Source organism: Odocoileus virginianus, chromosome Y, assembly GCF_023699985.2.
Source record: "Odocoileus virginianus isolate 20LAN1187 ecotype Illinois chromosome Y, Ovbor_1.2, whole genome shotgun sequence".
Taxonomy (NCBI): Eukaryota; Metazoa; Chordata; class Mammalia; order Artiodactyla; family Cervidae; genus Odocoileus; species Odocoileus virginianus.
Genome location: NC_069709.1, coordinates 213,045 through 237,446, shown reverse-complemented (window position 1 = coordinate 237,446; position 24,402 = coordinate 213,045). Strand labels below are relative to the sequence as shown.

Sequence of the window (24,402 nt, the reverse complement as noted above, 5' to 3'; positions counted from 1 at the left end):
TAAAAACCAGAAGAAATCCACCAACTATTCGAGGACGTGCCTTCAAACAGTGATAAATTGAGGTGGATCTCCATTACACTGTCATCCGCTCACCTTCTTCCACAAGGTGTTCATCCTTCTCCTCCCCAACACTTTAAACAATTATTGTGTGGTCAAAGTACCCAGACACTTGGGCATTGAGTTCGTGTGAACAGTTGTCTACTATTTTCTAGGTGCAGTTTCATTGAAATTCTTAAGAGGGAAATACGAATGGCTCCCTTGGGAGGAAACTGAGAAAGAGGTCCGGGTAGGCCTTGATGGCTACTCTCCAACTTCTGGATAGTGCCAGAGGAGTCTCAACTTCTGGAAAAGGTGGAACAGAGCAGGAAAGACTCCTCTGTCGTTTTTTAAGAAATTAGGATGCGTGAAGTACTGGGTACGATAGTAACAGTATGGTACTATGGTACCAATACTATTTTACAGGTCTCTTGAACAGCGACTGGAGTCTTGGAACCTAGCTAGGAATGTTACCCTCTAGGCCCACAGCTTAGGCTCCGAGGGGCAACGATGGTCACAGTTGCTCAGGACATTCCACCTGCTCGCGCAGTTAACGCCGTCTTTGTGGGGGAGGGGAGAACCGGAGTAAGTAGAGGAACGCCCCCTACTGGTCAGGGGTAGTTATCACAGAAGTTAAAGGAGTCCGTTTACCTTCTGGGAAACTCAAGCAGACGTTCAGTTCAGAATCACCCGTGCAGAAAATCTGAGACCAAGGAGACCAAGGAGAGCTAAGCTTGAACTGGAATTGGAGGAGGCAGCGGCGGACCGCATTTCTATCTCCAAGGTAAAACATGCCTGAGTGGCGTGCCGGGGGCCCGCGGGAAGGAGGGCAGATGGAAGTAAAGTGGTGAACCGGCAAGAGAGAGGCATTAGGATTGCAGTGCACAGCTAGCCGCCGACTGCTGAACTTGGTACATTATCAAAAAGATGATGCAGAGATGCTTTCCTTGTTGAATGTAGGAGGAGCTTTGCAGCTTCGTGAAAAAAGCTCTGGGGCGAGGACAGCTGCCTAGAGGCAGAACCAGTTAGAGGCCTGAGAGAAAGCTGTTAAGTCTGTTTCGGCCCTGCCCCGTTATTGTAGTGGGCAGGTGTGCAAAGGGTTGTCCACAAAGCCCAAGCCCTCCGTCTCCAAGTCTGGCAAGAGCCCAGTCCTCTACTGAATGAACAAAGGTGAATGAAATGTCGGGTACCCAGAGATGGGAAGGTTTGCTGCTTCAGAAACTTCCTCATCCCAACCTGTTCTCTTCCTAACACTTCTTTCCCTGACTCACACCTCAGGCCTGTTACACAGTTACCCACTTTTCACCACGTGTCAGCTCTTCAAAAAAGTTAAAAGTCCTCAGGAAAACGGTGCATTTTTCGCTTTTGTTTTTATCTAATAACTATAAATAATTTATAATGTAACCAACATAAGTAGTGCTGCAGAGGTACCGAGGGAGGGGAGGCAATAGTCCATATTGCCCGCAGGTTTCCTGGGGACTCTGTTGCGTGTCTAAGAGGAGACAGCTTAGCTGGAAGCTTTGAAGCTATGCTCAGGAGCACTGGTCGGGAGCACTGAAGAGAAGGTGGCAGTTTCTACCGCATTCTTTTTGCACTTGGGTAGTTCTGTGGAACTATGCCATTTGCTGCGTCTCCGCAGATGGATAGCTCCTTAGAGCTATGGCACGAGAGTTAGTTCGTACTGTGCAAGAGTTAGTTGGTACAGCTCGAGAGTTAGTGGTATGACGCGTGTGTGATTAAGAGGGTGTTGTGAGCGTCCAAATATTGGAGAAGCTAGGCTTGAAGTCGCACCCGGCCAGCTTTTCCTCAGCTGACTCCAATATGATAATTTCATGAAGATAAACCAATTGCCAAGAAACAGAAGAAAGTAAGACGTTCCCATTTGTTTGATCCACTGTCGGTTTGCACTGATAAATACATACTCCTTTAAGATGGTCTGCCTTCATCTCTCACTGTTTTCAATTTTCTGTTATAAGTTCCTAGGGCTGGAGGAACAATTGGGTGTGCAGGGCGAGGTCGGGAGGCACTGCATCAGTCTCCCTCGGTGTGTAGAGTGTATGACTGGATGCATTGTCTTGGCTGTCTTCCCGCCTTTCTCTTGTTAGAAGGTGCATTACAGGGTTCTGGAGACAGCCACCTTCCCTGGTTTATAAACTTGGGCCTGGCAAGATTTAATTTACCATTCCAGAAAGTTCATTACCTGCAACTAGATGCTTAGTGTAGTATCTGCATTCGCTGGCATCTGAAGCCTGGCACTTTCAAAATGGATGAGAGGAGGAAGGAAAAGGAGAATTATTTAAAGTGGTATTTTTATATATGAGGAGTGTCTTTTAAAATAAACCTTGGAAAGAAGTCATAGTTCAAGAAAGTATTTGTAAACAGTAGTATAAATGAGACAACTCTGTTATAAAACTTTTGCTCCTTTTGAGGGATGAAGGTAGGTTAGGAGAAGTGGTATTGGGTGCCTGGTGAAACTTTTGGAGTAAGGGTAAAAATGATGAAAAATGACCACACAGATAATTGAGTATTTCTGGTCATCTGACATTCCCTTCACTTATGAAAATCGACACTGGAGCTGTTGAGTTACTTTTACTGTGACAAATTTCAGTGTTGTGCAGGGCAGCAGCAGAAGCAGCATACTTTCTATTTAAATTGAACTTCACTTCCACATTGTTCTCACTCCACTCTGGATCCGTTTTGCCTTCTGGGTTTTTGCATTTCTTCCCTTTTTACTTTGGATAATAATTTCACTGATTAGAGGAGGGTAGGAGATGGCAATTGTTAATATAATACACATTTATTGCTAGGCTGGTCTCTGTAATTGTACGCCATCCTGCAGCTGGATTACCTGGGTTGAAAAAGAGTTCCTGAATTTTTTGGTGCTTTGGGAAGTTCCTGTTTGGGACTAAATGAGGTATAGAATGGTCCTTTGAAGTCCTTGGGTACCTGAGAGTTAATTATTACCTGTTCTGGTGAATTAGTTAGATCATTGGCTTTTCTCTCTTTTGAAGGTGTGCCAGGTTTGTGTGTCCTGGACTGAACCCCAGAAGATGCCGTTCTGGAAAGTTTCACTGGGAAGGGATATACAGAATGAGGGGGAATTAGCAAGGAAGACTGTGGTGCAGCTCCACGTTGCTGCCAGGCTGCTACTTCTCTCCTGACTTGCTAGTATCCTGTTCTCTAAGCACTGGTCTTACTCTCTGCCCTTTTATGGATTTAGTTCAGTTGCTCAGTTATGTCTGACTCTTTGCAACCCCATGAACTGCAGCGTGCCAGGCCTCCCTGTCGATTACCAACTCACTCTGTCCACCCAAACCCATGTCCATTGAGTCCATGATGTCATCCAACCATCTCATCCTCTGTCTTCCCCTTCTCCTCCTGCACTCAGTCTTTCCCAGGATCAGGGTCTTTTCCAGTGAGTCAGCTCTTCGTATCAGGTGGCCAAAGTATTGGAGTTTCAGCTTCAACATCAATCCTACCAATGAACACCCAGGACTGGTCTCCTTTAGGATGGACTGGTTGGATCTCCTTGCAGTCCAAGGGACTCTCAAGAGTTTTCTCCAACACCACAGTTCAAAAGTATCAATTCTGCTCTCAGCTTTCTTTATAGTCCAACTCTCACATCCATACATGACCACTGAAAAAACCATAGCCTTGACTAGATGGAGCTTTGTTGGCAAAGTAATGTCTTAGCTTTTTAATATGCTGTCTAGGTTGGTCATAACTTTCCTTCCAAGGGGTAACTGTCTTTTAATTCCATGGCTACAATCATGGATTAGACAAACTTTATATATAGACTACATACATTTGTGTGTATGTGTACACCAGAACATGTCACAGTGTTTGCACAGGCAGTCAGGCTGGCCTGGAAAGGAACACCTATCCACTAGTGGGTGCAAGTGCATGTATGTGTACTCACCTGCCAAGACTCAGGTGTCCTCATGCTGGCTGGGTTCTATCTGAAGTGAATAGCCCTGTGCCCTTGAGGGTATTGGTGGTGTAAATATCTCCAAAAAAAAACTAGCTTAAACAGAGATGGAGACTCCTTTCTTGCTGAAGAAGGAGGAGAAGAGGAAGTTTGTTAACTGAAAGAAGGGTGGAATATGGAGAGGCCTTGGCTAATACCCACTAGCAGGGACTATGCAGCCTAGCCTTTCATGTCTCGTGGAACAAAGTGGAAAGAGGATTCTAGAATTTCTTCTTTCTCAATATAGTAGAGGTATTGGGAAATTTTATATATATATAAAATGCACAGCATGAGGGAACAAAGCCTACTGAGTATTCCTAGAGGCAGGGTATCCTCCATGGGGGAAAACATGACTGTCTGGGCCTATTTCTTTATTTTCTGTTGACCTTCTGAAGTTTTTTGTTTTTTCTTTTTTTAACCAAAATCAGGGGATATAGTGTCTAGTTCTACTAGGTCAATCTTAGTGAATGAACTGGGAACGTACACAGTAGTCATGCTCCTTTAACAACCTGAACTTGGCAGACTAACCCAGTGCTCATAGAAAGGATTCATGCTGATGTTCAAGTACAGGAAAGTTTGCTTAAAGCTCTGTGGTTTCATACAGTCCCTTACCAACACTGAAGCAGGAGTATGATATAGGCCTAAAATACCAGACCAGTGTCTATAGGTGGCCTTTGGAGAGAGCAGAGGGGACCCTGAGTTGTATATATGAAAACGCAAACTTTCAATCAGGTAAGGGTCAGATAGTGAGAAATTTTCAGTCAGACAATCTCTAAACATGAATTGGAGATAAATATGTGGATGCTTTGGAGACAATATTACATTTGTTTAAAAAGTTAATATACTGATGCAGACATTAGTTATTCCTGAAACAATGTTAGTACATGGGTTACAGATCACATATTCTACACCCTAAAAATAATTGCTGCTAATTCCTCTTTCTGTTGTAAACCCATGTTGCGCTGCATGGGGATTTTTAACATTTTAGACAGTTGGGAGAGCAAAAATGCCAGAAGAACCTAAGAAGCTGTATGTGTTAGGAATATGTGTCTTCAGAAATTCTCTTGTTTTACATGTTCTGAGAAAAATCCAAAGAAGTGGACTCAGATGTCATACAAAAATGGAGGTGACTGGCCAACTGAGAAATAAACATTGATGTGTAAATACAGAGCATATAAGATATAGCTGTATTTTAAGAGAAAATATAGGATTTTGTTGAATTGGAAGTTGGACATAATTTTTGTTAGATGTTTCCAGAGATAAGTCTTTTTAAAGATATGAAAATGGCCTCTTGGAAATACAAAATAATTCATACATGAATATTCATGCTTATACACACAATCTGAATGATGAAACTCCTCAGTGCTTGATGAAAAATTTTTGCCTAGTGAAAGCAACAGAGGTAGGGAAGCTTGGGCCCAGATATTCTTTCACAGACTCACAGTGAAGTAATACATCTTTGGCCAGAAGGCAGCTAAGCACAAAGTGACCTAGCTAAGTGTGGCTGGCCTTCAATTACTAAAATTAAGTTTTTTTCCTCTCAAGCTGGAAATAGAATATGTGTTAAATATGATGTAACATTGGTAAGAGATTTCAAGTTATTGACCTTGAGTGGATGAATAGTGGTGGAAAAAAGAGGAATAGCTTTTCATGTTGTAGTGGAGAATAGATATTGCTGTTGTCCTGTTGCTCAGCTGGATTATGGCCTAGTGAATGAGAATGGAACTGAAAGAAAAGCTGTCTCTAGGAGGAATATATGGTAGTTATTGCCTTATCATTTTGATATGCTTCAAGTTTTTTTTTACTGGAGGAGGTCAAGGGTGGATTATCAGATGCCTCCTTATCCAAGGAGGTCAAGTATGGTGGATTATCAGAATCCTCTTGATCCAAGAGGCTCAGACCTGCTTTAAATTTGCCTTAAATTCCATGTTAGATTTGATTTGCCTCCAAAGTCTACTTTCCTCTGAGATAATCCCAGCATTCAGCTTTTTATTGAGAGGATTCTGGGATTGCATGGAATCAGGTGGGGGTAGGGATGGGTCGGATGCAGTGCTCATCAACTCCAGCATTGCCATGATGGTCCTTGTGTGCGCCCAACAGCCATAACATTGCTTCATGGCGGACAGTGGGCTCATACTTCTCCCACTGACCTAAGCAGGAGAGAAGCTGAGAAGCCCTTTGTATTTTAGGCCTCACGGTTACAGTGGTGCTCTGAGACTTTCAAAGGGGAAGGAGAGTGGTGCTTTTGGCAGTAATACATGTGCTTTAGGGTCCTAGCCACTCCCACATGCTGTTATGGTCTGGAAGCGAGTCAGAGGCATATGTGAGTGACCCTAGTTTCTTTGCCAGTATATATGGCCTGTGTGATTCTGTCTCTTTTGCAGCTGGCTACGATACTGACTCCTGGGTGGCAGCCACTGGAATGAGAAGCAGCTGGGACTGGAATGGATGAACTTCTCAGTTTGCCCTGTGGCCCAAGTGATCTGTCTAAAGTCAGGTGTGACTTGATGGTTCTCTCCAAGGTTTATCTTTGGAAAAGATATCTAATTTTTTTTTGAGTAAGAATTCATTGAGGGTTCTGGAAAGTAGGATGTTCTACCTTTATTTTTTGAGAACTATGTTTCTCAAAGTTACAGTGTCATTCAGCTCTTCTTTATTTCACACTTGGCGATCAGACTCAGGGAAGTTGGCTTGAAGAAGTCCCAAGAAGACAAAAATATAGTTTGTGAACTAAAAGACAAGAGGCAGAAGGTGATCAATTTACATAGACTTGGAATTAGGAGAAAAGTCATATTGATTTACATGCAGAAGCCCTGGTAAAATTAAACACTGTATGCTATAATAAATTTGTCTAGGTGCAGATAGATAGGAGTGGATGATTTAGGTGAAGATGCTGACAGCAGAGCAGATGGGAGTTCCAAGAGCCTCTTCCAGGATACCTCCTTCTACACCATTTCTGACAGTCCCCTTGCCCAACCTAATTTCTGTTTTCTCTTCACAGTATGGCAAGGAGACCAACAATTTGGATCTGAAGACTTAAATTTTTAAAAAGCTACTGCTTCAGATTTACATGTATTCCCCATCCCGGTCCCCCCTCCCACCTCCCTCTCCACTCGATCCGTTTGGCTCTTCCCAGTGCACCAGGTCCAGAGACACAGATGTATAGAACAGACTTTTGGACTCTGCAGGCTTTTATTTTTTGAGGCTGAAAAATACTTCATGTATGTGTAAAAGTTCATATATGTATATAATACATTTTGCAGAGTATCCATTCATCTGCTAGTAGTGGATGGTTGCCTTATTTTTGCTATTGTGAATAATGCTCTAGTAGAGATAGTTGTGAATATGTCTTTATACTAATCTTCTTTTTGTTCTTTCAGCTATATGTTCAGATATAGGATTTTGATTATCTAGAAGTTTAATTTTTAATATTTTGTAGAACCTGCATATTTTTCATGGTGGTGGTGGTGGTGTAGTCACTAAGTACTGTCCAACTCTTGTGACGCCAGAGACGATAGCCTGCCAGGCTTCTCGGTCCATAGGGATTCTCTAGGCAAGAATACTGGAGTGGGTTGCCAGTTCTTTCACATATTTTCCATAGAAGCTGCCTTATTTACTTTCTTTTTTTTTCTGATTTTATTTTCTAATGAATAGTGCATGAGGGTTCCGGTTTATTCCACATCCTCACCAACATTTGTTATTTTCTGTGTGTGTGTGTGTGTATGTGTGTGTGTCTGTGTGTTTTAATGGCCCTCCTAATAGATGTGGAATGAAAGCTCATTGTGGTATTGATGCATTTGTATATTACTTTGGGGAAATAGTTTTGTTCCATATCTTAAAATTGGGCTGTTTGTTGTTTTACTAATAAATTATAGTAGTTCGTTTTACATTTTGGATATTAACCCTTTCTCAGATATACAGTCTGAAAATATTTTGTCCCCATTTTATTTGTTTCCTTTTCACTGTGTTGGCTATGTCCTTTGATACAAGATCTTTTTCTTTTAGTTACATTTACTTGTTTTGTTGCAGATCCAGGAAACTATGGTCAACTCACAGGTAGCCTTCCTATACTTTCTTCTAGGAGTTTTATGGTTTTGAGTTTTACACTTAATTCTTTCATCCATTTAATTTTAAAATTATTTATTTATTTATTTTTGGCCATGCTGGGTATTTGTTGCTCTGCAGGCTTTTCTCTAGTTGAAGTGAGCAGAGGCTACTGTCTCATTTGGGTATGCAGGCTTCTCATTGCAGTGGCTTCTCTTTTTGTGGAGCACAGACTCTAAGGTGTGCAGTGGTTGCGACTCACAGGCTCTAGTGCACAGGCTCAGTAGCTGTGGTGCATGGGCTTAGTTAGCTCCATGGCATGTGGGATTCTCTTGGATCAGGGATCAAACCTAGGTCTTCTGCATTGACAGGAGAATTATTGCCACCAGGGAAGTTCACTCCATTTGATTAATTTTTTTTCTACTGTTACGTGTACAGCTTAATGGTATTAAATATACCATAATGTTGTGCAACCATTACCACCATTCACCTACAGAATTCTTTTCATCTTTTTTTTATCGCTTTTTTAAAATTTATTTTTATTGAAGGATAAATGTTTTATAGTTGTATTGGTTTATGCCATATATCATATGCATATATGCATATATATTATAGCATAATAAAAAGCTGAGACATTACTTTGCCAACAAGTCTGTCTAGTCGAGGCTATGGTTTTTCCAGTGGTCATGTATGGATGTGAGAGTTGAACTGTGAAGAAAGTTGAGCACTGAAGAATTGATGCTTTTGAACTGTGGTTTGGAGAAGAGTCTTGAGAGTCCCTTGGATTGCAAGGAGATCCAACCAATCTATCCCAAAGGAGATCAGTCCTGGATGTTCATTGGAAGGACTGATGTTGAAGCTGACACTGCAGTGCTTTGGCCACCTGATGGAAAGAGATGACTCATTGGAAAAGACCCTGATGCTGGGAGGGACTAGGGACAGGAGGAGAAGGGGACAATAGAGGATGAGATGGTAGGATGGCATCACCAACTCGATGGACTTGAGTTTGAGTAAACTCCAGGAGTTGGTGATGGACAGGGAGGCCTGGCCTGTGGTGATTCATGGGGTCACAAAGAGTTGGACACAACTGAGCAACTAAATTAATGCCATATATCAACATGATGCTTTAATTTTTGAAAATGGTATAAGGGTCTAGCCATATTTTACATATGAAGTCTAGTTTCTCAACACCATTTGTTGAGGAGACTGTCCTGTTCCCAGGGTGATTTTGATACTGTTGAAAATGATTGACCATACAAATCTGAGGGTTTATTTCTTGACTCTGTTTACTTTGTTGAATTGTATCTCATTTTATGTCTTGACTGAGTAGAGTATCTGCTTCCTCATGTGTTTTTAACACTGCTGTTGAATGTCAGTGGACCTTACAAATATGAAGGTTTGTTTCTGGGCTTTCTATCTACTCTTTTGGTCTGTATCTCTGTGTTCTTGTGCCACATTCATTTGACTACCCTAGCATTGAAATATGTTTTGATTCCACAAGGTGTGAGTTCTATTTACTTCCTCTTTTTCACTTTTTTTTTTTACCTTCTGAAGTTTTTTTGGAAACTATTTAATTTTAAGATTTTAAAAATATTTTGCACAAATGCTGTCAGAATCTTTAGAGAGATTGCTTGGGTGTGTGGGTTGCTTTGGAAAGTATCAACATCTTAAGTCTTCCAATTCATGAACATAGGATATCTTTTGATATTTTGTATCTTATTTACTTCTTTTCATGAATAATTTGTAGTCTCGTTCTACAAATGAGTGGCCTCTTTAAAGTTGTTCCTAAGTATTTTATTGTTTTTTCATCAGGCACAATATCAGATCTAGTCCCTTAAATCTATTTCTCACTTCCACTGTATAGTCATAATGGATTTGATTTAGGTCATACCTGAATGGCCTAGTGGTTTTCTCCACTTTCTTCAATTTAAGTCTGACTTTGGCAATAAGGAGTTCATGACCTGAGCCACAATCAGCTTCCGGTCTTGTTTTTACTGACTCTATAAAGCTTCTCCATCTTTGGCTGCAAAGAATATAATCAATCTGATTTTGGTGTTGACCATCTTGTGATGTCGATGTGTAGAATTCTGTCTTGTGTTGTTGGGAGAGGGTGCTTGTTATGACCAGTGCATTCTCTTGGCAAAAGTCTATTAGTGTTTGCCCTGCTTCATTCTGTACTCCAAGGCCAAATTTGCTTGTTAGGCTAGGTGTTTCTTGACTTCCTACTTCTGCATTCCAGCCCCCTATAATGAAAAAGACATCTTTTTGGGGTGTTATCTCTAGAAGGTCATGTAGGTCTTCACAGAACTGTTTAACTTCAGCTTCTTAAGTGTTACTAGTCAGGACATAGACTTGGATTACTGTGATATTGAATAGTTTGGCTTGGAAAAAAACAGAGATCACTCTGTTGTTTTTGAGATTGCATCTAAGTACTGCATTTCAGACTCTTTTGTTGACTATGATGGCTACTCCATTTTTTCTAAGGGATTCCTGCCCAAAGTAGTAGATATACTGGTCATCTGAGTTAAATCCACCCATTCCATTCTGTCTTAGTTTGCTGATTCCCTAGAATGTCGATGTTCACTCTTGTCTTCTCCTGTTTGACCACTTCCAAAGGCAAGAGTTCCAGAAAAACATCTGTTTCTTCTTTATTGACTATGCCAAAACCCTTGACTCTGTGGATTGCACAGTCATAAGCTGTAGAAAATTCTGAAAGAGATGGGAATACCAGGCCACCTGACCTGCCTCTTGAGAAACCTATATGCAGGTCAGGAAGCAAGAGATAGAACTGGACATGGAACAACAGACTGGTTCCAAATAGGAAAAAGAGTATGTTAAAGCTGTATATTGTCACCTGCTTATTTAACTTAAATGCAGAGTACATCATGAGAAATGCTGGACTGGAGGAAGCACAAGCTGGAATCAAGATTGCTGGGAGAAATATCTGAGGTTAAATTCAGATGGCACCAGGCTTATGACAGAAAGTGAAGAAGAATTAAAGATCCTCTTGAAGAAAGTGAAAGAGGAGAGTGAAAAAGTTGGCTTAAAGCTCAACATTCAGAAAACTAAGATCATGGCATCTAGTCCCATCACTTTATGGCGAATAGATGGTGAAACAGTGGAAACAGTTGCTGACCTTATTTTTCTGGGTTCCAAAATCACTGCATATGGTGATTGCAGCCATGAAATTAAAAGACACTTACTCCTTGGAAGGAAAGTTGTGACCACCTAGACAGCATATTAAAAAGCAGAGACATTACTTTGTCAACAAAGGTCTGTCTAATCAAGGCTATGGTTTTTCCAGTGGTCATGTATGGATGTGAGAGTTGGACTATAAAGAAAGCTGAGCACTGAAGAGTTGATGGTTTTGAACTGTGGTGTTGGAGAAAACTCTTGAGAGTCCCTTGGACTGCAAGGAGATCCAACCAGTCCATCCTAAAGGAGGTCAGTCCTGGATGTTTATTGGAAGGACTGATGTTGAAGCTGAGACTGCTGTGCTTTGGCCACCTGATGGGAAGAGCTGACTCATTGGAAAAGACCCTGATGCTGGGAAAGATTAAGGGCATGTGGAGAAAGGGATGACAGAGGCTGAGATAGTTGGATGGCATCATCGACTCAATGGACATAGGTTTGGGTGGACTGTGGGAGTTGGTGATGGACAGGGAGGCCTGGCCTGCTGTGGTTCATGGGGTCGCAAAGAATCAGACACGACTGAGCGGCTGAACTAAATGAACTGATTTTATTGTTTTAATGGTCCTGTAACATAATTGTTTTATTAATTGCATTTTTTCTGGTTGTTTGCTGTTAGTATAGAAAGAAATGAAGTTGCTTTTTCTGTATTGACTTTATATTCATTTGCTAGGATTTTCTTTCTTTTTTTTTTTTTTTTTTTTGGTGGACTCTCTAGGATTTCTACATAGTAGATTATGTCATCTATGAACAGAGAAATTTTGCTTATTTCTCAGCTTGTGTGCATGTATGTGCATGCTAAGTTGCTTCAGTCATGTCCAACTCTGTGTGACCCCATGTGCTATCTTTCACCAGGCTCCTCTGTCCATATTATTCTCCAGGCAGAAATACTGGAGTGCATTTCCATGCTCTCCACAGGATCTTCCTGACCCAAGGTTCAAACCTTCGTGTCTTAAGTATTCTGCAATGGGGAATGGGTTCTTTACCACTAGTGCCTCCTGGGAAGTATAGAACAGAGAAATTATATTTCTTTATTTCCAGGTTGTATCCTTTTGTTTTTTCACTCTTGCTTATTTGCCTGGCTTTGCCTTTCACTACTAGGTTGGTCAGAGTGAAGAAAATGGTCTTCCTTGTCTTACTCTTCTTCTTGTTTTTGTGGAAAAACTTTCTGAGTCTTGTTTGTTGACTATGAGGTTAAGTGATGACTTTGCATTTTTGGCATTTATTTTGTTCAGGTAGTTTACATTTCCCATTTGTTGAATTCTTTTTATTATAAAATAGTGTTGAATTTTGTTAGAGCTTTTTCTGTATCAATTGAGATGCTTATGTGTTTTTTTTCCTTCATTCTGATAACATGTGTTACATATATCGTTTATATGTTGCATTATCCTAGCATCCAAGAATAAATCTCATCTGTTACCTGGTGTTTTGTTAAAAATGTTTGTATAACTATTTACTAAGGATAGTAGCAATTTTTATTTTTGTAATGTGACTTGTGTAAGAAACAGTGTGGCTTTAACAGAATGAAATTTGAAGTTGTTCCTTCTCTTCAATATCTTGCTGAGTTTGAAGAGGATTAGTATCAATTCTTTTCAAACTGCTTGATAGAATTTTCTAGTGTACCCAGGTGATCAATGGATTTTCTTTATGGGGAGGTTTTTTCTATCTGATTCAGTCTCTTTGCTGGTTATAAGTAAGTTCAGATTTTCCTTTTTCATAGAAAATGGTAAGTTTTATATTTTCTTTCAGTGTTTTAAAAAATTTCTCTGACAACATTATAACACTGTCTCTCATTTAAGTTAATAGAGATTTTTTTTTCTTGGTTAATCTAGCTAAGGATTTGTCAATTTTCTCGATGCTTAAAAGAAACCCAGAACTTACTTTAATAGATTTCATTTTGGCATTATTCTTATTTATTAAATTAATTTATTTATTTTAGTTGGAGGCTTATTGCTTTATATTATTGTGGTTGTTTTTGCTATACATGACACGAATCAGTCATGGGTGCATGTTCCCCAGTCCTGAACCCCTCTTCCATCTTCTTCCTCACTTCATCCCTCTAGGTTGTCCCGGAGCACCGGCTTTGCACTGCTAAATGCATCAAACTTGCACTGGTTGTCTATTTTACATACAGTCTTGTATACCTGTTTCAAAGCTATTCTCTCCAATCACCCCACCCTTGCCTTCTCCCATATAGTCCAAAAATCAGTTCTAATGAGGTGGATGAAACTGGAGCCTATTATATACAGTGAAGTAAGTCAGAAAGAGAAACACCTATATAGTACATTAACTCATATATATGGAATTTAGAAGCACAATAATGATGACCCTATATGCAAGACAGCAAAAGAGACACAGCTGTTTTATTATTTTACTCTTGATTTCACTGATTTCTACTCTGATCATTATCATTTCCTTCCATATACTAGCATTGGGTTTAGATCTTATTTTTCTTGAGGTATAAAATTAAGATACTAGTTTGAGATTTTTTTTAACTCTAAAACATTTACAACTATAAATTGTAGTATATACAATTATACACTCTTAGTGTTGTTTGTTGCATGTCATAAGTTTTAATGTATCATGTTATCATTTTTACCTCTTGATTTTTAAAATTTCTTTTTTGACCCATATTGTTTTTTAAGAGTGAGTGACGTTTAATTTCCACATATTTGTGGATTTTTTCACTTTTCCTTCTGCTATGCATTGCTAGTGTCTTTCTCTTGGAGTCCAGAAAGATGTTTGGCATGGTTTCAATCATTTCAAGTTTAGTAAGAGTTGACTTGTATGTTAACGTATGGTCTGTCCTGGACCATGTCCTCATGTACACATGAGAAGAATGCATAATAATCAGTTGCAGTTGATATTTTTTCATATTGATCTTTTGTCTGATTATTCTTTTTTCTTGAAATTTATTTAGTTATTTTAATTGTAGGATAATACATTTACAATATTGTGATGGTTTTTGCCATATGTCAACATGAATAAGCCATAGGTGTACATATGTTACACCATCCTGACCCGCTTCCCACCTGTGTGCCCACCCCTTCCCTCTGGGTTTCCCCATGCACCAACTTTGGATGCTCTGCTTCATGCATCAAGCTTTCATTGTTATCTATTTTACATATGGTAATATGCACATTTCAAATCTAATCTCTCATCACCCACCCTTGCCATCTCTGGCTGAGTCCAGTAGTCTGTTCTTTACATCTGTGTCTCCTTTGCTGTATGTAGGAGTCAGTACCATCCTTCTAGATTCCATATATGTGCATTAATATACAGTACTTGTTTCTCTTTTTCTGACTTAGCTCACCGTGTGTAATAGGCTCCAGGTTTACTCACTTCATTAGAACTGGCTCAAGTGCATCCCTTTTTATAGGTGAGTTAGTTTACCGTTGTGTTTATGTGCCACACCATATGCATTCATCTGCTGATGGACATCTAAGTTGCCTCCATGTCCAGCTTATTGTGATCAATGCTGCAATGAATATTGAGGTACTTGTGTCTCTTTCAGTTCTGGTTTCCTTGGTGTATATCCCAAGAAGTGGAATTGCTGGATCATATGGCAGCTCAATTCCCAGTTTTTTAAGGACTCTCCCACTGTTGTTATACCAATTTGGATTCCCACCAAAATGTAAGAGGGTTCCCTTTTCTCCACACTCTCTCCAGCATTTTTTTGTAGACATTTTGGTGATGGCCATTCTGAACAGTATGAAATGATACCTCATTCTAATTTTGTTTTCCTTTCCTTTTTTTTTTTTGTTTTTGTTTTTGTTTTTTGTTTTTCCATTATATTTTATTAGTTGGAGGCTAATTACTTTACAATATTGTAGTGGTTTTTGCCATACATTAACATGAATCAGCCATGGATTTACATGTGTTCCCCATCCTGAACAGCTCTCCCACCTCCTTCCCCATCCCATCCATCTGGTTTATCCCAGTGCACCAGCCCTGAGCACTTGTCTCATGCATCCAACCTGGATTGGTGATCTGTTTCACACTTGATAATATACATGTTTCAATGCTATTCTCTCAGATCACCCCACCCTCGCCTTATCCCATAGAGTCCAAAAGCCTGTTCCTTACACCTGTGTCTCTTTTTCTGTCTTGCATATAGGGTTATTGTTACCATCTTTCTAAATTCCATATATATGTGTTGGTATACTGTATTGGTGTCTATCTTTCTGGCTTACTTCATTCTGTATAATGGGCTCCAGTTTTATCCATCTCATTAGAACTGATTCAAATGTATTCTTTTGAATGGCTGAGTAATATTCCATTGTGTATATGTACCATAGTTTCTTATCCCTTTGTCTGCTGATGGGCATCTAGGTTCTTTCCATGTCCTGGCTATTATAAACAGCGCTGTGCTGAACATGGGTAAGCGTGTCTCTTTCAGTTCTGGTTTCCTCAGTATGTATGCCCAGAAGTGGGATTGCTGGATCATATGGCAGTTCTATTTCCAGTTTTTAAAGAAATCTCCAAACTGTTCTCCACAGTGGCTGTACTAGTTTGCATTCCCACCAACAGTGTGAAGGGTTCCCTTTTCTCCACACCCCCTCCAGCATTTATTGCTTGTAGACTTTTGGATAGCAGCCATCCTGACTGGTGTGTAATGGTACCTCATTATGATTTTGATTTGCATTTCTCTGATAATGAGTGATGTTGAGCATATTTTCATGTGTTTGTTAGCTGTCTGTATGTCTTCTTTGGAGAAATGTCTGTTTAGATCTTTGACCCATTTTTTGATTGGGTCATTTATTTTTCAGAAATTGAGCTGCAAGTGTTGCTTGTATATTTTTGAGATTAATCCTTTGTTCGTTTCTTCATTTGCTATTATTTTCTCCCATTCTGAAGGCTGTCTTTTCACCTTGCTTATAGTTTCCTTTGTTGTGCAAAAGTTTTTAAGTTTAAAGAGGCCCCATTAAAAAACTTTGTTTTTGCTTTTATTTCCAGTATTCTGAGAGGTGGGTCATAGAGGATCTTGCTATGATTTATGTTGGAGAGTGTTTTGCTTATGTTCTCCTCTAGGATTTTTATAGTCTTACATTTAGATCTTTAATCCATTTTGAGTTTGTTTTTGTGTATGCTGTTAGAAAGTGTTCTAGTTTCACTGTTTTACAAGTGGTTGACCAGTTTTTCCAGCACCACTTGCTAAAGAGGTTGCATTTTTTCCTTTATATATTCTTGCCTCTGTTGAAGATAAGGTGTCCATAAGTGTGTGAATTTATCTCTGGGCTTTCTATTCTGTTCCATTGATCTATATTTCTGTCTTTGTGCCAGTACCATGCTGTCTTGATGACTGTGGTTTTGTAGTAGAGTCTGAAGTCAGGCAGGTTGATTCCTCCAGTTCCTTTCTTCTTTCTCAAGATTGCTTTGGCTATTCAAGGTTTTTTTTTTTTTTTGTATTTCCATACAAATTGTGAAATTTTTGTTCTAGTTCTGTGGAAAATACCGTTGGTAGCTTAATAGGAATTGCACTGAATCTATCGCTTGCTTTGGATAGTATAGTCATTTTCACAGTATTGATTCTTCCAATCCATAAACACGGTATATTTCTCCATCTATTTGGATTCTCTGATTTCTTTCATTAATGTTTTTAGTTTTATATAGTTGTCTATATATAGGTCTTTTGTTTCTTTAGGTAGATATACTCCCAAGTATTTTATTTATTTATCTTTTTTTTGCAATGGTGAATGGTATTGTTTCTTTAATTTCTCTTTCTGTTTTCTCATTGTTAGTGTATAGGAATGCAAGGGATTTCAGTGTGTTAATTTTATATCCTGCAACTTTACTATATTCATTGATTAGCTCTAGTGATTGTCTGGTAGAGTCTTTAGGGTTTTCTATGTAGAGATCATGTCATCTGCAAACAGTGAGAGTTTTACTTCTTCTTTTCCTATCTGGATTCCTTTTATTTCTTTTCCTGCTCTGATTGTCGTGGCCAAAACTTCCAAAACTATGTTGAATAGTAGTGGTGATAGTGGACACCCTTGTTTTGTTCCTGATTTTAGGGGAAATGCTTTCAATTTTTCACCATTGAGGATAATGTTCACTGTGGGTTTGTCATATATAACTTTTATTATGTTGAGATATGTTCTTCTATTCCTGTTTCCCAGAGAGTTTTTATTATAAATGGATATTGAATTTTGTCAAGGGCTTTTTCTGCACCTATTGAGGTAATCATTTGGTTTTTATCTTTCAGTTTGTTAATGTGGTGTATTATATTGACTGATTTGCATTCCTGGGATAAAGCCCACTTGGTCATGATGTATGATCTTTTTAATATGTTGTTGGATTCCGTTTACTAGAATTTTGTTAAGGATTTTTGCTTCTATGTTTATCAGTGATATTGGTCTGTAGTTTTCTTTTTTGGTGGCATCTTTGTCTGGTTTTGGTATTAGGGTGATGTTGGGCTCATAGAATGAGTTTGGAAGTTTACCTTCTTCTGCAGTTTTCTGGAAGAGTTTGAGTTAGATAGGTGTTAGCTCTTCTCTAAATTTTTGGTAGAATTCAGCTGTGAAGCCATCTGGTCCTGGGCTTTTGTTTGTGGAAAGATTTCTGATTACAGTTTCAATGTCTGTGCTTGTGATGGGGCTGTTAAGATCTTCTATTCCTTCCTGGTTCAGTTTGGAAAGCTATACTTTTCTAAGAATTTGTCCATTCCTTCCAAGTTGCCCATTTTATTGGCATATAGCTACTAGTAGTAGTCTCTTACGATCCTTTGTATTTCAGTGTTATCTGTTGTGATCTTTCCATTTTCGTGTCTAATTTTGTTAATTTGGTTTTTCTCCCTTTGTTTCTTGATGAGTCTGGCTAACAGTTTGTCAATTTTATTTATCTTTTTTTCAAAAAATCAGCATTTAGCTTTGTTGATTTTTGATAAGGTCTCTTTTGTTTCTTTTGAATTTATTTCTGCCCTAATGTTTAAGATTTCTTTTCTTCTGCTAACCCTGGGGTTCTTCATTTCTTCCTTCTCTAGTTGCTTTAGGTGTAGAGTTAGGTTATTTATTTGACTTTTTTTCTTGTTTCTTGAGGTAAGCCTGTATTGCTATGAACCTTCTCCTTAGCACTGCTTTTACAGTGTCCCATAGGTTTTGGGTTGTTGTGTTTTCATTTTCATTTGTTTCTATGCATATTTTGATTTCTTTTTTCATTTCTTCTATGATTTGTTGGTTATTCAGAAGCATATTATTTAGCCTGCATATGTTTGAATTTCTAATCATTTTTTCATGTGATTGTGATGTAATCTTACTGCATTTTGTTCAGAAAAGATGACTGGAATGATTTCTTTTCTTTCTTTCTTTCTTTCTTTCTTTCTTTCTTTCTTTCTTTCTTTCTTTCTTTCTTTCTTTCTTTCCTTTCTTTCTTTCTTTTCTTTCTTTCTTTCTTTCTTTTCTTTCTTTCTTTTTTATCTTTCCTCCCTCCCTCCCTCCCTCCCTTTTCTTTCTTTCTCTTTCTCTTTCTTTCTTTCTTCTTTCTTTCTTTCTTTCTTTCTTTCTTTCTTTCTTTCTTTCTTTCTTTCTTTCTTTCTTTCTTTCTTTCTTTTCTTTCTTCTCCTCCCTCCCTCCCTCCCTCCCTCCCTTCCTCCCTTCCTTCCTTCCTTCCTTCCTTCCTTCCTTCCTTCCTTCCTTCCTTCTCTTTCTCTCTTTCTCTCTTTCTCTCTTCTCTCTTTCTCCCTTTCTCTCTTTCTTCTATCTCTTCTTTTTCTTTTCTTTTTTAATTTACCAAGGCTAGATTTATCGCCCCTGGATGTGATCTATTCTGGAGAAGGTTCCGTGTGCACTTGAGAAAAAGGTGAAGTTGATTGTTTTGTGGTGAAACGTCCTATAGATGTCAATTAGGTCTAGCTGGTCCATTGTGTCCGTTAAAGTTTGTGTTTCCTTGTTAATTTTCTGTTTAGTTGATTTATCCATATTTGTGAGTGGGGTATTAAAGTCTCCCACTATTATTGTGTTATTGTTAATTTCCCCTTTCATACGTGTTTCCATTTGCCTTACATATTGTGGTGCTCTTATGTTGGTTGCATATATATTTGTAATGTTATATCTTCTTCTTGGATTGACCCTTTGATCTTTATCTCGTGTCCTTCTTTGTCTCTTTTCACAGCCTTTTAAAGTGTATTTTATCTGATATGAGCATTGTAGCTTCTGCTTTCTTTTGGTCACCATTTGCGTGAAATATTTTTTCCCAGCCCTTCACTTTCAGTCTGTGTGTGTCCCTTGTTTTGAGATGGGTCTCTTGTAGACAGCATATGTAGGGGTCTTGCTTTTGTATCCATTCAGCCAGTCTTTGTCTTTTGGTTGGGGCATTCAACCCATTTACATTTAAGGTAATTATTGATAAGTATGGTCCCATTGCCATTTACTTTGTTGTTTTGGGTTTGCGTTTATACAACCTTTCTGTGTTTCCTGTCTATAGAAGATCCTTTAACATTTGCTGAAGAGCTGGTTTGGTGGTGCTGAATTCTCTCAACTTTTGCTTGTCTGTAAAGCTTTTGAATTCTCCTTCATATCTGAATGAGATCCTTGCTGGGTACGGTAATCTGGATTGTAGGTTATTCTCTTTCATTACTTTAAGTATGTCCTGCCATTCCCTTCTGGCCTGAAGGGTTTAGGGGAATCCCTTTGTGTGTTATTTGTTGTTTTCCCCTTGTTGCTTTTAATATTTGTTCTTTGTGTTTGATCTTTGTTAATTTGATTAAAATGTGTCTTGGGGTGTTTCACCTTGGGTTTATCCTGTTTGGGACTCTCTGGGTTTCTTGGACTTGTGTGACTTATTTCCTTCCCCATTTTGGGGAAGTTTTCAGCTGTTATCTACTCAAGTATTTTATCATTCCATTTATTTTTATCTTCTTCTTCTGGGACTCCTATGATTCAGATGTTGGGGCATTTCACATTGTCCCAGATGTCCCTGAGGTTGTCCTCATTTCTTTTGATTCTTTTTTCTTTTTTCCTCTCTACTTCATTTATTTCCACCATTTTATCTTCTACCTCACTTATCCTATCTTCTGCCTCTGTTATTCTACTGTTGGTTTCCTCCAGAGTGGTTTTGATCTCACTTACTGCAGTATTCATTTTTAATTGACTTAAAAAAATCTCTTCTAGGTCCTTGTTAAACATTTCCTGCATCTTCTCAATCCTTGTCTCCAGGCTGTTTATCTGTAACTCCATTTTGTTTTCAAGATTTTGGATCATTTTTATTATCATTATTCTAAATTCTTTTTCAGGTAGATTCCCTATCCCCTCCTCTTTTGTTTGCTTGGTGGGCATTTTTCTTTTTTTTTTTTTTAAAATTTTTATTAGTTGGAGGCTAATTACTTTACATCATTACAGTAGTTTTTGTTATACATTGATATGAATTAGCCATGGATTTACATGTATTCCCCATCCCAGTCCCCCCTCCCACCTAGCTCTCCATCCGATCCCTCTGGGTCTTCCCAGTGCACCAGGCCCGAGCACTTGTCTCATGTACCCAACCTGAGCTGGTTATCCGTTTCACCCTAGATAATATACATGTTTCAATGCTGTTCTCCTGAAACATCCCACCCTCGCCTTCTCCCAGAGTCCACAAGTCTGTTCCATACATCTGAGTCTCTTTTTCTGTTTTGCATATAGGGTTATCATTACCATCTTTCTAAAGTCCATATATATGTGTTAGTATACTGTAATGGTCTTTATCTTTCTGGGTTACTTCGCTCTGTATAATGGGCTCCAGTTTCATCCATCTCATTAGAACTGATTCAAATGAATTCTTTTTAATGGCTGAGTAATATTCCATGGTGTATATGTCCCACAGCTTCCTCATCCATTCGTCTGCTGATGGGCATCTGGGTTGCTTCCATGACCTGGCTATTATAAACAGTGCTGCGATGAACATTGGGGTGCATGTGGCTCTTTCAGATCTGGTTTCCTTGGTGTGTATGTTGGTGGGCATTTTTCATATTCCTTTACCTGCTGGGTATTTCTCTGACTTTTCATCTTATTTAAATTGCTGTGTTTGTGGTGGCCTTTCTGTATTCTTCTGGTCTGTGGTCCTTTTAATTGCAGAGGTTCCTCGCTGTGGATGGGCTTGGGCGATTGACTTGTCAAGGTTTCCTGGTTAGGGAAACTTGCGTCGGTGTTCTGGTGGGTGGAGCTGTGTTTCTTATCTCTGGAATGCAATGGAGTGTCCAGTAGTGAGTTTTGAAATGAGTCTATGGGTTTGTTGTGGCTTTGCACAGCCTGTATACTGACACTCAGGGCTATCGTCCTGCGTTGCTGGAGAGTTTGCATGGTATGTCTTGCTCTGGAACTTATTGGCTTTTCGGTGGTAGTTGGTTTCAGTGTAGGTGTGGAGGCTTTTGGATGATAATTTATTAATTAATGTTCCCTGTATTCAGGAGTTCTCTGGTGTTCTCAGGTTTTGGGCTTACGCCTCCTACCTCTGAATTTCAGTCTTATTCTTCCATTAGCCTCAAGACTTCTCCATCCATACAACAGTGATAATAAGACTTCTAGGTTAATGGTGAAAAGATTCTCCACAGTAAGGGACACCCATAGAAGTTCACAGAGTTACATGCAGAAGAGGAGAGGGAGGAAGGAGATAGAGATGAGCAGGGGGAGAAAAGGGGGGATTCAAGAGAGGAGAGAAAGATCTAGGCAGTACTCTGTTCCCAAAATGTTCTCCATAGCCCAGAACACTGAAAGAGATTCACAGAATTGGATTGAGAAGAGAAGAGGGAGGGAGGAAATAGAGGTGATCTGGGGGAGAAAAAGGAGAGTCAAAAGGGGGAGAGAGTAATCAAACCAGTTCAGTAATCACTGAACTCCTGAGTAAAAATAGATACTGAAGGTTGGATTCTTAAATGTCCAAAGTTGATATACTGAAAAACAGAGATTAAAAATCTAGAGTACAGGTTAGACTCTTAAAAATACAATATTAAAAAAAAAGACAAGAAATTTAAGAAATATTTCTTTTTATTTTTTTTTCTTTTTTTTTTAATTTTTATTAGTTGGAGGCTAATTACTTTACATCATTACAGTAGTTTTTGTTATACATTGATATGAATTAGCCATGGATTTACATGTATTCCCCATCCCACTCCCCCCTCCCACCTCCCTCTCCACCCGATCCCTCTGGGTCTTCCCAGTGCACCAGGCCTGAGCACTTGTCTCATGTACCCAACCTGAGCTGGTTATCCGTTTCACCCTAGATAATATACATGTTTCAATGCTGTTCTCCTGAAACATCCCAGTTCGCTTTAAAAATAGAGTCCTTTTTTCCAAGCTTATAGTGGGTTATAAAAATGAAAATTAAGTAGTAATAGAGAACTTAAGAAAAAAGAAAATAAAAAAAATATTAAATTTTTTTTAATTAAAAAAATAGTAGTAAACACATATTTAGGAATTTTTCTGGAGCTGTTGCAGGCAGTGTGGGTTTAGTTCAGTGTCAGTTACTTTTCCTAGCTTATACTTCTAAATATCTATAGGCCCCTTCCAGTGTAGTTGGTGTTAAATATAGGGCTTTTAATCTGTTGCACCTGTCACTTCTAAAGCGGTTCCCTTTGTTTATTTGGCTTCTGTTTGCAGGTCTCTTCAGTGTCTAATTTCTGCCCTGACACAAGTGGGTGGAGGTGGTCTCTTGTTTAGGTTCGCTTGTTCAGTCGTGCTGTGTGGAGGGAGGGGCACTGCAGACAAACATCACTAGCAAGTGTGGGCAGTACCCTCAGTGTTCTGGCCAAACTGGGTTTGCTCCCGCTCACGCCATGTGTGCTTTCCCTGTCTACATTGCTCAGGCTCCAGGTTGCTCTACAGGGAGAGGGCCCTGAGTTGTGTGCACTTCCCAGGCCTAAGCCGCTCAGGTTCAGGTTTTGGATACTCCACAAAGGCGCAGGCTTGGTTGGGCCTGCCTTTTGCACCTTCCCCGATTCAAGCAGCTCAGGCAACCAGGAACTTGATGAGCGCATTCTCCCGAAGTGCAGTGATCCTTTCCCCCTCCCTGTCCCAGCCTGTTTCCTGACGCGCCAGGTCCAGTATTTCTTGTGTCTCCTCTGGGGAGCTGATGTCTGGCTGTGACCCTCCCGGTGGATGTCAATCATCCAAAATGTTAGGAAGTCTTTGGTTAGAAACTAGAAGCCTATTTGCAGTTTGGTAGGGGATGCCGTCTCTGGTGCCAAAGCTTGCCCCTTTCCGGCTTTGGCTGGTGCCTTCCTCCCCCCCTGCCTCCTGCCTCCGGCGGGGGATGGGCTAGTCCACAGCAGCCGGCTAGCTCTTCTCTGGTATTGCTCAGTTCTGTTTTTCTGCGAATGAGCCGGCTATGCCTTAGGTTAGAGCTTTTCACAGGTTAATTCTCTCTCTCTCCTGTTATCCCACAGTTTAACTTGCTATCTCATGTTAGCTCCCTCAGATTGCATTCAGGTTCGGTCCTTACCCTAAGAAATGCGGCCTGCTCTTCTCTGTTCAGCCCCCTCTTGATGGTGGCGGATGCAAGCATCTGGGGTACTTTTCTGCTGGGAGTTGCTTTAAGGCATGCAATCTGTGAGTTTTATTTATTTTTCCTCTCGGTTAGGATGCCCTCCGAGATTAGAAAACTTTCCCCAGACCTGCCAGTGAGAGGGTTTCCTGTTGCTTGGAAACTTCCTCTATTAAGTCTCCATTCCTGGGATAGGTCTCTGTCCCTAATGCTTTTGTCTCTCTTTTTATCTTTTGTATTTTGTCCTACCTTCTTTCGAAGACAATGGGCTGCTTTTCTGGATGCCTGATGTCCTCTGCTTGTGATCAGAAGTTGTTTTGTATAGTTTGCTCTATGTTCAAATGTTCTTTCGATGAATTTGTGGGGGAGAAAGTGGTTCCTATTCCCCTGCCATCTTAGCTTCCTCTCTCTCTTTTCTCTTTTTTTTTTTTTTTTTCCATTTATTTTTATTAGTTGGAGGCTAATTACTTTAAAACATTACAGTAGTTTTTGTCATACATTGAAATGGATTAGCCATGGATTTACATGTATTCCCCATCCCAGTCCCCGCTCCCACCTAGCTCTCCACCCAATCCCTCTGGGTCTTCCCATTGCACCAGGCCCGAGGACTTGTCTCATGTATCCAACCTGGGCTGGTGATCTGTTTCACCCTAGATAATATACATGTTTCAATGCTCTTCTCTTGAAACATCCTACCCTCGCCTTCTCCCAGA

At 39.6% G+C, this 24,402-nt stretch overlaps 1 pseudogene; it reads left to right on the top strand.

Moving 5' to 3' along the window:
* Positions 1–546: 546 nt before the first annotated feature.
* LOC110148077 (BCL-6 corepressor-like) overlaps positions 547–24,402 on the top strand; it is a 109,765-nt pseudogene continuing 85,909 nt past the window's right edge.